Below are 13,518 nucleotides of genomic sequence, written 5' to 3' on the forward strand. Positions count from 1 at the left end.
GGGCTTTTCGCTCTGTTTTTCCTTTTTTCCAGCTCTAAGCCCTTGCTTTGCCTCCAGCTACGTATTTCTGCTCTGTTCTCCCTAAAAATCCTCATACCTTAACCTTCTTCTTTGGAGAAACAGATCAAATCAACTTTGCAGGTCATTGAGCTTTCTTCCAGCGTAGCTTCATCTAAGTGATTTGCCTTCGTTCATAATGCGTTCTTGATTGGGTTTAAAAGGAAGGGAACGGGGGGAGGGGAGGACCTGAATCGGCTGACATTAAGAAAGAAAGAAAGAAAGAAAGAAAGAAAGAAAGAAAGAAAGAAAGAAAGAAAGAAAGAAAGAAAGAAAGAAAGAAAGAAAGAAAGAAAGAAAGAAAGAAAGAAAGAAAGAAAGAAAGAAAGAGCTTGAAGTTTTGTATCCCATCACAGAGAAACTGAGGCAGAGAGGAAGGAGCAAAGAGGACACTTAGGAGCATTTTGAAAACATACGCTTGGGGGGGGAAAATGAAAGCTCTTCTGTTACTGGTCCTTCCTTGGCTAAGTCCTGCAAACTATACAGACAGTGTGGGAAATTTGCACTTCCTGTATTCAGAGCTGTGAGTACTCACAGTTGTGTTGTGATGGTGTCTCTGTGTTGTGTCTGTGTTCTCTCTTAAAATAACGAGCACTAACTTTTCATTGCCTCACATTAGTGCCGCTGTGATATGTGTATTTGTATATATAAATGAACAAGCTTGCTAAATCTACGTTATTTGCCTGAATTGAAATTCGGAATAGAAATGGACTTTTCAGTGCTTAAAAACAGATGAGATTAAGCGTGTTGTTTCTGGGTTTTTTCTTCTCCCCCCCCCCTTTTTTTGAGTTTAAATTTGGGATCGTTTGGTTTGGGTTTTTGTCTTTTCGGAAACTTTCTAAGCAGACACGATCCGCAACCTGCAAATAAATAGTACTATATTTCTGAAGAGCATGAAAATATAAATACCCTGTTTCTTTCCACCATCAGAATGCTAACATTTGGTTTTATATGAAATGCAGTTGCAGAACTATCATTTTGTAGGTGTGAAAATATGAAAGCCAACTTCTACTGATTACAATTTTTTGCCAGTGCAACCTGTAAACAACATTCAAGGGCTGAGTTTATCTGTGTTGTCATGAGTAGCTTTTGGAATGCGGAATATCCCCCGTAAAGCTTTTTTTTAAAATACCCATGCATAATTAGTAAACTATGTTCTGAGGTTTCAAAAATTTAATGAACCATGCATTTGCAAGGTGATGAATGAAGCAAATGTTTGGGATAAGCACCCAATTTGTCTTTAAAATAACAGATAATAACAGGGCTGTGGAGACAGTAATTAAATAACTGGTATTCTTTGGGTGTAGGAATGGGGATTGCCTAGAAAATTTGCTTGTTGGAATGAGTAAGAATTTAAGAAAACAGGTTCATTTACTAGATTTGTATTCTGCCAATCTCCCTGATAAGGCAGCTCTGGCTAAAAAGTATATGTCAAGTACACGTTAAAGGTACTTAAAGTACATATTAAAAAAACATGCACAAGCAGAAATCTTTCCACCTTCAGGATCTACTTCAAATGTTCTCTCTAGGTTAGAGTTCTCCATCTTGATGCATTGCAGAAATATTGGCCTAGAATTGTCCTGCACAAACACGTGAGGGTAGGTGTTGTGGTGCAACATATCTGAAGAACATAAGATTAGTAAAGTTTTGTTTTTTTCAAAAGCATTCCAAGTGAACTGGTCTAAGCTGCAGGATTTAACTATTATGGTATACAGAGAGAATCCTATGAAGAGCAAGGGTTTATGATCACAAATGACCGAGTGAACACATTCAAAACAGAGTGAACAGACCAGAATAGAACAGAACAGAACAGCATAGCATAGCACAGGGGTAGGCAAGCTTGGCTCTTTTATGACTTGTGGACTTCAACTCCCAGAATCCTGAGCTAGCATGGCTGGCTCAGGAATTCTGGGAGTTAAAGTCCACGAGTCATAAAAGAGCCAAGCTTGCCTATCCCTGGCATAGCATAGCATAGCATAGCATAGCATAGCATAGCATAGCATAGCATAGCATAGCATAGCATAGCATAGCATAGCATAGCATAGCATAGCATAGCATAGCATAGCATAGACTGGACTGGACTGGACTGGAATGGAATGGAATGGACTGGGATGGAATGGAATGGAATGGAAGAATTAGAGTAGAGTAGAGTAGAGTAGAGTAGAGTAGAGTAGAGTAGAGTAGAGTAGAGTAGAGTAGAGTAGAGGAATAGAATAGAATAGAATAGAATAGAATAGAATAGAATAGAATAGAATAGAATAGAATAGAATAGAATAGAATAGAATAGAATAGAATAGAATAGAATAGAATAGAATAGAATAGAATAGAATAGAATAGAATCATTTATTGGCCAAGTGTGATTAGACACACAAGAAATTTGTCTCCAGTGCATAAGCTCACAGTGTACCTATAAACAGAAAGTAATAGGTCATAGATCATAAATCACAGGTACAATCATTAATCATAAGCTACAAACAGCAAGTGATAAATCATAAGATACCGTAGGAGAAGGTAGTAGGAAAGATGAGAAGATGAGAAAAGATGAAAAATGAGCAGTTGCAGTTTCAAAATTAAGACAGTAGCAACGGAGACATCCAGTTTCTAGTAAAAGAAACAGGAAATTAGTCAGAGTATGTATGCAAAAAAGTACCCATCCTTGCTATTTCCTGAATATCCTGATTAATTTCTCCTGGGTGGTCAGGGCTACTATGTACAGTAGCAATTCAGCTTGAATTGGTTTTGCCCTCTAACCTACAGAAGTGCGCTTTGATTGCTATTCTTGTTGACGTGCTGTTTATCCAATTGGCTTCCTGCTGGATGTGCTTCTTCTGCTATCAGCAATTTAGAAATTGGTTTAGTGGTCCAGTCTCTTGGGGGAAGGGAAGGGAGCAGCAGTAACAAAAGCATTGCAAGGAGTTGCCTGTGAACTGGGTCAGAGCATCTAAATTAGAGCATGGAATCAGCAGATGTGAGTTGCAGTGATTGCTTCTTTTCAAAACAGAGTCCATGATGGTTAGAGTGAGAGACTTTCTCTCCTTCTCTTCCCAAAGGTTTGTTCATTCTTGTAATTACAGAAATACTTATAGCGTAAGATGAGTGCAACCGAGTAATCCAGAGCATTTTGTTAAGCTGCATTTGATCTTTTCCAAAAGTGAATATGAGGCACCCAGACAGGTGTGTGTATGTTTTGATTTGCTGCCTTTGTTAAACAGCACAGCCTGAGACATAGGCACATGCCTTGTAAAAAATCAGTGATGTGTAGGTCAGGCTAAAATTAGTAAAGTTTCCCTGCTATAATAGTGGCATCTCTCTAAAGCCAAATGCAAAAAATATCCCGGTTTCCTAGCAGGCAGTCTTGGAGCTAGCAATGGCAGAAACCGAACTTTGAAGCCTTGTATGGCTGTCTTCAAGGAGATTTTTCTCTCTTCATCACGAATCTAAAAAAATAGCAGGATGATCATTTGCAGAAATGTCAAATGTTGACCCCAAACTGCTCGGCACTTGGTACAATTGCAACATTTGCTATTTTGCAAAATATAGGACCAAAAACTAAGTGAGGTCAATACAGTTTTAATGAAGACTTAGTGGATTAATGGCCTGCTCTGGGAACCCCGATATTGTTCTGGTCTAAAAAGATTTGCCCTTGAGGAATTTTCATCAGCAGCATGATTTCTGCCCTCAGGGCCTAATGACTGTCAGTGTCCCTCTTCAGTTTTAAAATTCTTTTAAAAATTATCTAAATACTGTTTAATTTTTTTTAAAAAAAAAGGCGTGTTAAAGTTCGTTTTTTAAAAAAAAATCTATTTTTGCCCATTGTTAGTGGCGCTAACAAAAAAAAGGGACGCAGTGGCTCAGTGGGTTAGGACACTGAGCTTGTTGATCAGAAGGTCCGGCAGTTTGGCGGGTCGAATCCCGAGTGCCACGTAACAGAGTGAGCGCCTGTTACTCGTCCCAGCTTCTGCCAACCTAGCAGTTCAAAAGCACGTAAAAATGCAAGTAGAAAAATAGGGACCACTACGGTGGGAAGGTAACAGCGTTCCGTGTGCCTTTGGCATCTAGTCATGCTGGCCACATGACCACAGAGATGTCCTCGGACAAGCGCTGGCTCTTCATCTTTGAAACAGAGATGAGCACCGGCCCCTAGAGTTGGAAACGACTAGCACGCATGTGCGGGGGAAACTTTACCTTTTATAGTGGCGCTGGAGGTGAATTTTAAAATATTTGCATTGATGACTATAAGACATTTTTATCCTAGTGTCTTGAAAGGTGAAGCTATAAATGCATCTTTCTACAGAATTGATGTTTTGATAAAGTGCCCTAGTCTGACTTGCACATGTAAACATGCACTTGAAAATGGGAAGAAGCACTGGGCTCATTTCTCCAGTAGTCCTAGTGAAGGGGGAAAGGTAAAAAAATTCCCTGCAGGTTTTATTCTGCTTGTCGTTTCTGACTATAGTGGGCACTGTTCAGCTCCATTTCCACAGTCACATGGCCAGTGTGACGTCACCGAGCGCTATTTCCTTTCCACCAAAGTGGTACCTATTTATCTACTTGCATTTGCATGCTTTTGAACTGCTAGGTTTCCAGGAGCTGCAGCGAGGACAGGCGCTCACCCCCTCACATGACACTGGGGTCGCAAACCTGGGCTGCTGGCTTTTCAGCCAACAAGCCCAGCATCTTAACCACTGAGCCACCGTGCCGCCCCCATAGCCGCCCCTGACCAGGTGGTTCCACCCCAGGCGCCTAATGGACCCAGAACGGTTCCAGAGGGCGCTTGGGCCTATACCCATCACCCTTACCCACAGCCCAGTCGATGCCCTGGTGGATGCCTGGGAAAGGGCGGCCGCCGGGGCACTTGACTGTGTTGTACCCTTGCGAACTCTGACCCGGCGCAGATCCCGTTGGGCTCCATGGTTCTCTGCGGAGCTCCGGGAGATGAAGCATCGGAGACGGGGTCTAGAGAGCGGTTGGAGGTCCAGCCGATCCGAATCTGACCAATTGCAGTTAAGAACCTTTATAAGGTCTTATCTTGCGGCGATAAGGACGGCAAAGTCTAACTACTTCGCTGCCCTTATCGCGTCCGCAGATAATCGCCCGGCCGCCCTGTTTAGGGTAACTCGCTCCCTCCTTAATCAGGAGGTGAGGGAGGATCCCTTACGGGGACGAGCCGAGGAGTTTAGTCATCATCTGGCGGACAAAATCGCTCAGATCCGGACCGGTCTGGACTCTGACTGGGCAGAGTCTGATGTGGAGGAATCGGACGGTCTTGAGCATGTTATCTGGACTGAGTTCGATCCTGTTTCCCCTGATGATGTGGACAGGATCATGGGGAGGCTGAGCACCACCACCTGTTTGTTGGATCCGTGCCCCTCCTGGCTAGCTTATGCGGCCCAGGAGGAGACACGAGGCTGGTTCCATGCAGTAATAACTGCTTCTTTGAAGGAGGGTGTCTTCCCTGCCACCTTGAAGGAGGCGGTGGTGAGACCCCTCCTCAAGAAGCCTGCCCTGGACCCGGCTGTTTTAAATAACTATCGTCCAGTCTCCAACCTTCGCTTTTTGGCGAAGGTTGTTGAGAGTGTGGTGGTGCATCAGCTTCCTCTGTTCCTGGAGGAAACTGATTATCTGGACCCGTACCAATTGGGTTTCAGGCCCGGATACAGCACAGAGATGGCATTGGTCGCGCTGGTGAATGATCTCTGGAGGGCTCGGGACAGGGGTTGCTCCTCTGTCCTGGTCCTATTAGATCTCTCAGCGGCTTTTGATACCATCGACCATGGTATCCTACTGCGGCGTCTCAGGGGGTTGGGAGTGGGAGGCACCGTTTTACGGTGGTTCTCCTCCTATCTCCTGGGCCGTTCGCAGTCGGTGTTGACGGGAGGGCAGAGATCCTCCCCGAGGCCTCTCATTTGTGGAGTTCCTCAGGGGTCGGTTCTCTCGCCCCTCCTGTTCAACATCTATATGAAGCCGCTGGGTGAGATCATTCGTGGTTTCGGGGTGGGGTATCATCAGTACGCTGTTGATACCCAACTTTTTCTTTCCACCCCAAACCAACCCAGCGATGCCCTCGCCGTGATGTCCCGTTGCCTGGAGGCGGTCCAGGTCTGGATGGGGAGAAACAGGCTTTGTCTCAATCCTGCCAAGACTGAGTGGCTGTGCATATCGGCATCTCGGGTCAACCAGACTATTCCATCTCTAATGATGTGGGGGGTGAGGTGTTACCCCCCGTTGATAGGGCTCGCAACTTGGGTGTCCTCCTGGATTCACGACTCAATTTTGAAGACCATATAGGAGCCGTGACCAGGGGGGCGTTTGCCCAGGTTCGCCTGGTGCACCATTGCGACCCTATCTGGACCGAGATGCCCTACGCACAGTCACTCATGCGCTCGTGACCTCCCGTTTAGACTACTGCAACGCTCTCTACATGGGGCTGCCCTTGAGGACCACTCGGAGGCTTCAGCTGGTGCAGAATGCGGCCGCGCGAGTTGTGATGGGGGTTTCCCGATACTCCCATGTAACACCTCTACTCTGCAAGCTGCATCGGCTCCCGGTTGCCCTCCGGGTGAGATTCAAGGTGCTGGTGATGACCTATAAAGCCCTAAATGGCTTGGGTCCGGGATATCTGAGGGAACACCTGCTGCTGGCATCAAGTTCCCTTTGTCCAGTGCGCTCCCACAGGGAGGGTCTTCTCAGGGTGCCACCGGTAAGAGATTGCCGGCGGACGACACCCAGGGATAGGGCCTTCTCAGTGGGTGCGCCTGCCCTCTGGAACCAGCTGCCCGTGGAGTTGAGGACTGCCCCCGACCTCCGTTCATTCCGCCGGGACCTGAAGACCTGGCTCTTCGAGCTCTCTGGCCCAGGCTGAGAATTAATTTTAATTTTAACTGGGGTTTTATTTATGCAGGGACAAATATAATTTTTTAAAAAAATTTGGTTTTAACTTTTGTATCTTGGTTTTTTAATTACCCTGTAAACCGCCCTGAGTCCTTCGGGAAAGGGCGGTATATAAATGTAAAATAATAATAATAATAATAATAATAATAGTTCTAGTAATCCAAATTAATAAGGAGAGAAAAATGTATACTATATTCAAAGCCTCTTTTCTCCACTTCCTCCTTTTCACTGTTCATTCTTGAGACAGGATCAACCAAACACTTGCTCTGCTCTATTTATACTTGCTAATGAAGTCAAGGGTTACCATGTGGCTGCACATAAATCTGGGAATCCAGATTTGTCAGCAGGGTACCGTCAAAATTGTCAAGATGGCAGCTATGAGGATGCAATCAATGTGCAACACACATTTTTCTGCGCAATGCACAATAAAAAAAAGTCGAGTTTCTCTCCTACCTTTAAAAAAAAGAACAACATTCTCAATGGTTATCCTGGTCTTTAAGATCAAAAGGACAGTAAAGAAAGGGAGAGTCCTTTGGTCATTCAATCCAGCATTCATGACTTTCTGAATTGGCTTTGACATCCTTATTCCTACACTTTCAATCAGTAGCTGAGTAGCCAAGCAAAGGAGGAAGTAAAACCTGCTCCTCCCAGAGGTTATTTGTTTTTTTCATTACTCCCTTGTGGAATCCAAGTTGACTTTTAGAGCCAGAAACAGCAAGAGACAATTCAGATGACAGGATAGGATAGGATAGGATAGGATAGGATAGGATAGGATAGGATAGGATAGGATAGGATAGGATAGGATAGGATAGGATAGGACAGGATAGGATAGGATAGGACAGGGAACTGCCCCTGTGTCTAATCGTTTTGGCATGCAATGCCTTATGGCATTGTCTTGGGGGAAGAAGTTGAAATACTTTGGGATGTCAGGGGTGTGCAGATATTTTCACAGATAGGGTCCTAAACATGACACTAGCAACGGAACCCACTTTATCACCCTATAAATCTCAAGTGGATGATTTTATGCCTGCTGCCCTTTCATGATTAAGTCAGCTGCAAACAATGTGCAATTATAATATGATTGCATTTTGAAGTCACCTTTCATTCAAGGCTTTGCCATTAGGTTGTGAGTTAGGAACAGATTTATCAAGTCTCTTGTAGACATCAAATTATATTTCCTTAATAAATTATTTGAGTTTTTCCCCCTTCCCTGACCACTCTTTTACTATATTCTCTGACTTAAGTTCTCAGGAGGAATGTCATAACTAATGCCATTTACATGACTGGTTTTTTTTAAAGATAAAATAGAAATCCTCCATTGTTAGAATAGGGATATTTTTTGTGCATTATTTGCTTATGACAGTGCTTTGAAGCACTACCACATCATAAAGTCAATTAGGGTCAGGCTTTAGTAGGGACACGGTGGCTCAGTGGGTTAGGACGCTGAGCTTGTCGATCAGAAGGTTGGCAGTTTGGTGGGTCAAATCCCGAGTGCCACGTAACAGAGTGAGCGTTATTACGTGTCCCAGCTTCTGCCAACCTAGCAGTTCGAAAGCACGTAAAAATGCAAGTAGAAAAATAGGGACCACTACGGTGGGAAGGTAACAGCGTTCCATGCGCCTTTGGCGTCTAGTCATGCCGGCCACATGACCATGGAGACGTCCTCGGACAAGCGCCGGCTCTTCGGCTTTGAAACGGAGATGAGCACCGGCCCCTAGAGTCGGAAACGACTAGCACGCATGTGCGGGGGAACCTTTACCTTTACTTTAGTAGCAAACCATCAGAACTAGCAGTGAAAAGTTGAAGTATACCAAGTTGAAAAGAAATATGGCTAGTTATCGTAACATTCCTGTTGCATTTACAATATAAGCAATGCCTCAGTTGTGATTGTGTTTTCTGACACTTACATGAAGAAAACTGCCTTTCTTATTTTTGTCTGGGTAGTTTGGCCAGGCAAAATTTCTCAGTGAATAATGGAAAACATGTTGGAATAAGGAGATCTATGTTAAATCTTTCCTTAACTCTGATTCTTTTAGCCCAATTTGTTTTTTTGGGGGGGCTATGAAGCTACTCTTGTCTACACTACTCAAGACTAGCGATAAAAAAAATGGTTCTATTTTTTTTTGATGGGAAATGGTCACATTCCTAGTTGGTAAATCAATCTGTATATTAGACATTAGTGCTGATGCTTTCCAGAATATTGAAATGCACATATATTAGAAATACCCTGGACCAAAAGGAAAGAAGAGAAGAGAGAAAAATAGATTTATGCAGATAAAGGGCCACGGTAGCTCAGTGGGTTAGGATGCTGAGCTTGTCAATCAGAAGGTCGGCAGTTTGGCGGGTCGAATCCCGAGTGCCGCGTAACAGAGTGAGCGCCTGTTACTCGTCCCAGCTTCTGCCAACCTAGCAGTTCGAAAGCACGTAAAAAATGCAAGTAGAAAAATAGGGACCACTACGGTGGGAAGGTAACAGTGTTCCGTGCACCTTTGGCGTCTAGTCATGCCGGCCACATGACCACGGAGTCGTCCTCGGATAAGTGCTGGCTCTTCGGCTTTGAAACGGAGATGAGCACCGGCCCCTAGAGTCGGAAACGACTAGCACGCATGTGCGGGGGAACCTTTACCTTTACTTTAGTAGCAAACCATCAGAACTAGCAGTGAAAAGTTGAAGTATACCAAGTTGAAAAGAAATATGGCTAGTTATCGTAACATTCCTGTTGCATTTACAATATAAGCAATGCCTCAGTTGTGATTGTGTTTTCTGACACTTACATGAAGAAAACTGCCTTTCTTATTTTTGTCTGGGTAGTTTGGCCAGGCAAAATTTCTCAGTGAATAATGGAAAACATGTTGGAATAAGGAGATCTATGTTAAATCTTTCCTTAACTCTGATTCTTTTAGCCCAATTTGTTTTTTTGGGGGGGCTATGAAGCTACTCTTGTCTACACTACTCAAGACTAGCGATAAAAAAAATGGTTCTATTTTTTTTTGATGGGAAATGGTCACATTCCTAGTTGGTAAATCAATCTGTATATTAGACATTAGTGCTGATGCTTTCCAGAATATTGAAATGCACATATATTAGAAATACCCTGGACCAAAAGGAAAGAAGAGAAGAGAGAAAAATAGATTTATGCAGATAAAGGGCCACGGTAGCTCAGTGGGTTAGGATGCTGAGCTTGTCAATCAGAAGGTCGGCAGTTTGGCGGGTCGAATCCCGAGTGCCGCGTAACAGAGTGAGCGCCTGTTACTCGTCCCAGCTTCTGCCAACCTAGCAGTTCGAAAGCACGTAAAAAATGCAAGTAGAAAAATAGGGACCACTACGGTGGGAAGGTAACAGTGTTCCGTGCACCTTTGGCGTCTAGTCATGCCGGCCACATGACCACGGAGTCGTCCTCGGATAAGTGCTGGCTCTTCGGCTTTGAAACGGAGATGAGCACCGGCCCCTAGAGTCGGAAACGACTAGCACGCATGTGCGGGGGAACCTTTACCTTTACCTATGCAGATAGATTTATATTTATGCATAGACTGGTAGAAATAAATACACTGGGGTTCTGAAAATAAAGTTTAAAGGATGCAGGATGTACGTTTCACAAAAGAAACTTTTGCATTTATTACAGCAAAAATAAAGATGGAGAAAGAAATAGATAAGATATGCATCTCATGCTTAGAGAGACCAAAATTAGCTTTTCTATCCTTGGCTAGAAGTCCCTCCAGAGAAAATGCAACCTAAATGTGCTTAACAGTTTGCAGTAAACTGTGTCAGAACAGAAAGGAATGGCTGAAATTCTAACAAAGAATTACTTTTGATAAAATTATTTTGTGGTACATAACCCCAAGATCCCATTCAGGAAATCTAGATGAAAGAAAGAGAGAAATATGAATGGTTGGTGTAGATAAATATGCATCTTTCCTATAGTATGTCAACTTAATCTCAAAGCAAAAGGCTCAGGCTGCGTGGGGGGGGAGAGAAATCCAGAATTGCCAATAGCATTTTATTTTGACCCTTTTACTAGGCTAGTTCATCTGTAGCTGCTGATAGACCCGAGTCAAGATGGCTGGCTAATGAATAATGTGGCTCTATTTTTATATCTGTCTGCCACATTAGATTCTCTCTCACATGTACAGATTTTCACAGCCTGACAAGATTCTGGCAGGAAGTTAAAAACAGCAGCATATCTGTTATGTACTGGGCTCTTGAGGATTACCACGTGGGTTGCTGGAGCAGCTAACGGCTCTCCAGTAACCCAGACTACAAGTCTCCTGTGCTGCAATTGGCTATCTCCAGGCGGCAATGGTTGATTCAAACCTATTGGCTGCCGCCTAGGGGCTTGACTATATATTGCGGCTAGTTGCAGCCATTTCCCCAGTACAGTTTCTGCACGAAATAAACTATGAGTTACCCTGTACTCAGTTACGCGTCTTCATTCCTGTGCCAAAGAACACGCTATTTAACAATAACGATAGAGTCCTTGGTGCTCTCTGAGCTTGGGTGTTTGTAAGGGTTTCATTACCCAGCTAAGTAACATCACCAATGTCAATGAATGTGGAGATCTGCTCCGTGTTTCTGTACAGTAGTTTCCTCAGCCAGCATGGGTGGAGATTCCTTGATTAGGGTATTGCTTTCTGCTTGATTGTTTGTCTAGTGTAATCCCTGCTTATCTGGGTGTTGGCTGCTGGAGGAGATGTTTTGTGGGGTTTTGTTATTGTTGTTGTTGTTTCTTTGCTTCTTAGCTTTTTGTTGTCTCTTTTGAATGGTGGGTAAATATGATTTATGTCTATGTGTTTACTGATCACTGATTTGTCCGAATGCCAAGCCAGGTCATAAACTCCGAAATCGGTTTCATCTATACTGCAATAGCCAGACAGTGGTAATGTCCAGAACTTCAGCAAGCAGTCCAGAACGCCAGGGGAGATGCAGATTGTGGTCAAGTCAATCTAGATTAAGGAGAGACTGGTAGCACAGAGGTCCCCAACCTTTTGAGCATCAAGGACCGGTTCCATGGAGAGAGGTTTTTCCACAGAATGGAGGGGGCGTGGCTTCATGTACTGAGGATGGGGCTTCGCTTGTTTGCATGGACTGGTTGTTGGCACGCTGCGGCCTGGTGCCAGTCCACGGACTGGGGGTTGGGACCCCTGTGGTAGCATACCAGGCAAGTATGAATTGAAGCAGGGGACTGAACATTAAATACAGGCAGTCCTCAACTTACAACAGTTCGTTTATTGACCATACAAAGTTACCAATGTGACTTATGACCATTTTTCACACTTACAACCGTTGCTGCAATACTATACTTTGGAGAAAAGGAGTGAGGTGGCCAACCAGATGTTGTGATAGGTAGGTAGTCTTTATTTCAGTCAATGATCAATTTGGACATTGCTGAACATCTAGTATCTTTCCTATTGGCTTTGCTGGTTGGGACTGCTGAAAGCCCATAGGTCTCTCATTTCTGGTGTATAAATCCAATGAAATGCCCATAGTTCAGAAGATCAAAGCTTGGCTGATTCCCTGACAATATCTCTTTGCAGGATACTGTCAGGAAATCTAGGTCGGTCACCGGGACCAGATGCTTACTCTTCTATGGACATGGGCTGGAGCTCCTCTTCAGGGAACTTCTCGCTACTGGAATATGTGCTTTGGGCTATTCTGTGAGTAGTATTTGGAGGAGGGAGATACTTCTAATGTAATCTACTGGATCCTCTGCATGGATTGTCCCTGTGACTATGTAGGACAGACGGGGAGGAAGCAAACCACCAGACTGGAAGAACACAAGTGAGCGGCCAGATGAGGAGATCTGAACTCATTCAATTTCACAGCTACTAAGATTGTTGGCCGAACAGGTACAAAGATAGCCAGGGAAATGATTGAAGCCAGGGAAACGCGCCCCTTGTCGGTCAACAGAAGTGCTGATTTACCACCAGCTTATCAGGTACTTAGTAGCTGAGGACTTGGCAGCACAAGAAACAACCAATCGCCAGCCATCAACCAATTGCGGGCCAATAGGAAGGCACCACATAAATACAACTCCTAGAATATTTATTTATTTATTTATTTTATTGGATTTGTATACCGCCCTATTCCCATAGGACTCAGGGCGGTTTACAGGGCAGTTAAAACCATGAATACAAAAAATAAAAACAATTAAAACAAATTAAATTCAAGCCCCAAGAGTAAATCTAAAACCCAGTTAAATTAACAACCCCACAGTCTGGACCAAATAGATCGAAGAGCCAAGTTTTCAGGTCCCGGCGAAATGAGCGAAGGTCGGGGGCAGTCCTAAGTTCTGTGGGTAGTTGGTTCCATAGGGCAGGCACACCCACAGAGAACGCCCTTCCCCTGGGAATAACCCACCGGCATTCATTAACCGGCGGTACCCTGAGAAGGCCCTCCCTGTGGGGGCGCACAGGACGATGGGAAGATGATGCCGGCAGCAGGTGTTCCCTTAGATAGTCTGGACCCAAGCCATTTAGAATAGCCCAAAGCATATATTCCAGTAAAGAGAAGTTCCCTGAAGACAGACTCCAGTACGAATCCGAAAGCTAGGAAGAATAAACCTCTGGTTCTGGT

The 13,518-nt window shown here is 44.1% G+C and overlaps 1 protein-coding gene across 1 annotated transcript in view; it reads left to right on the top strand.

Moving 5' to 3' along the window:
• The window catches only part of LNX1 (ligand of numb-protein X 1), a 147,494-nt gene that overhangs the window by 74,894 nt on the left and 59,082 nt on the right, over nucleotides 1-13,518 (top strand). The window lies entirely within an intron of this gene.

Source organism: Vipera berus (assembly GCF_964194415.1).
Source record: "Vipera berus genome assembly, chromosome: 7".
NCBI classification, from domain to species: Eukaryota; Metazoa; Chordata; class Lepidosauria; order Squamata; family Viperidae; genus Vipera; species Vipera berus.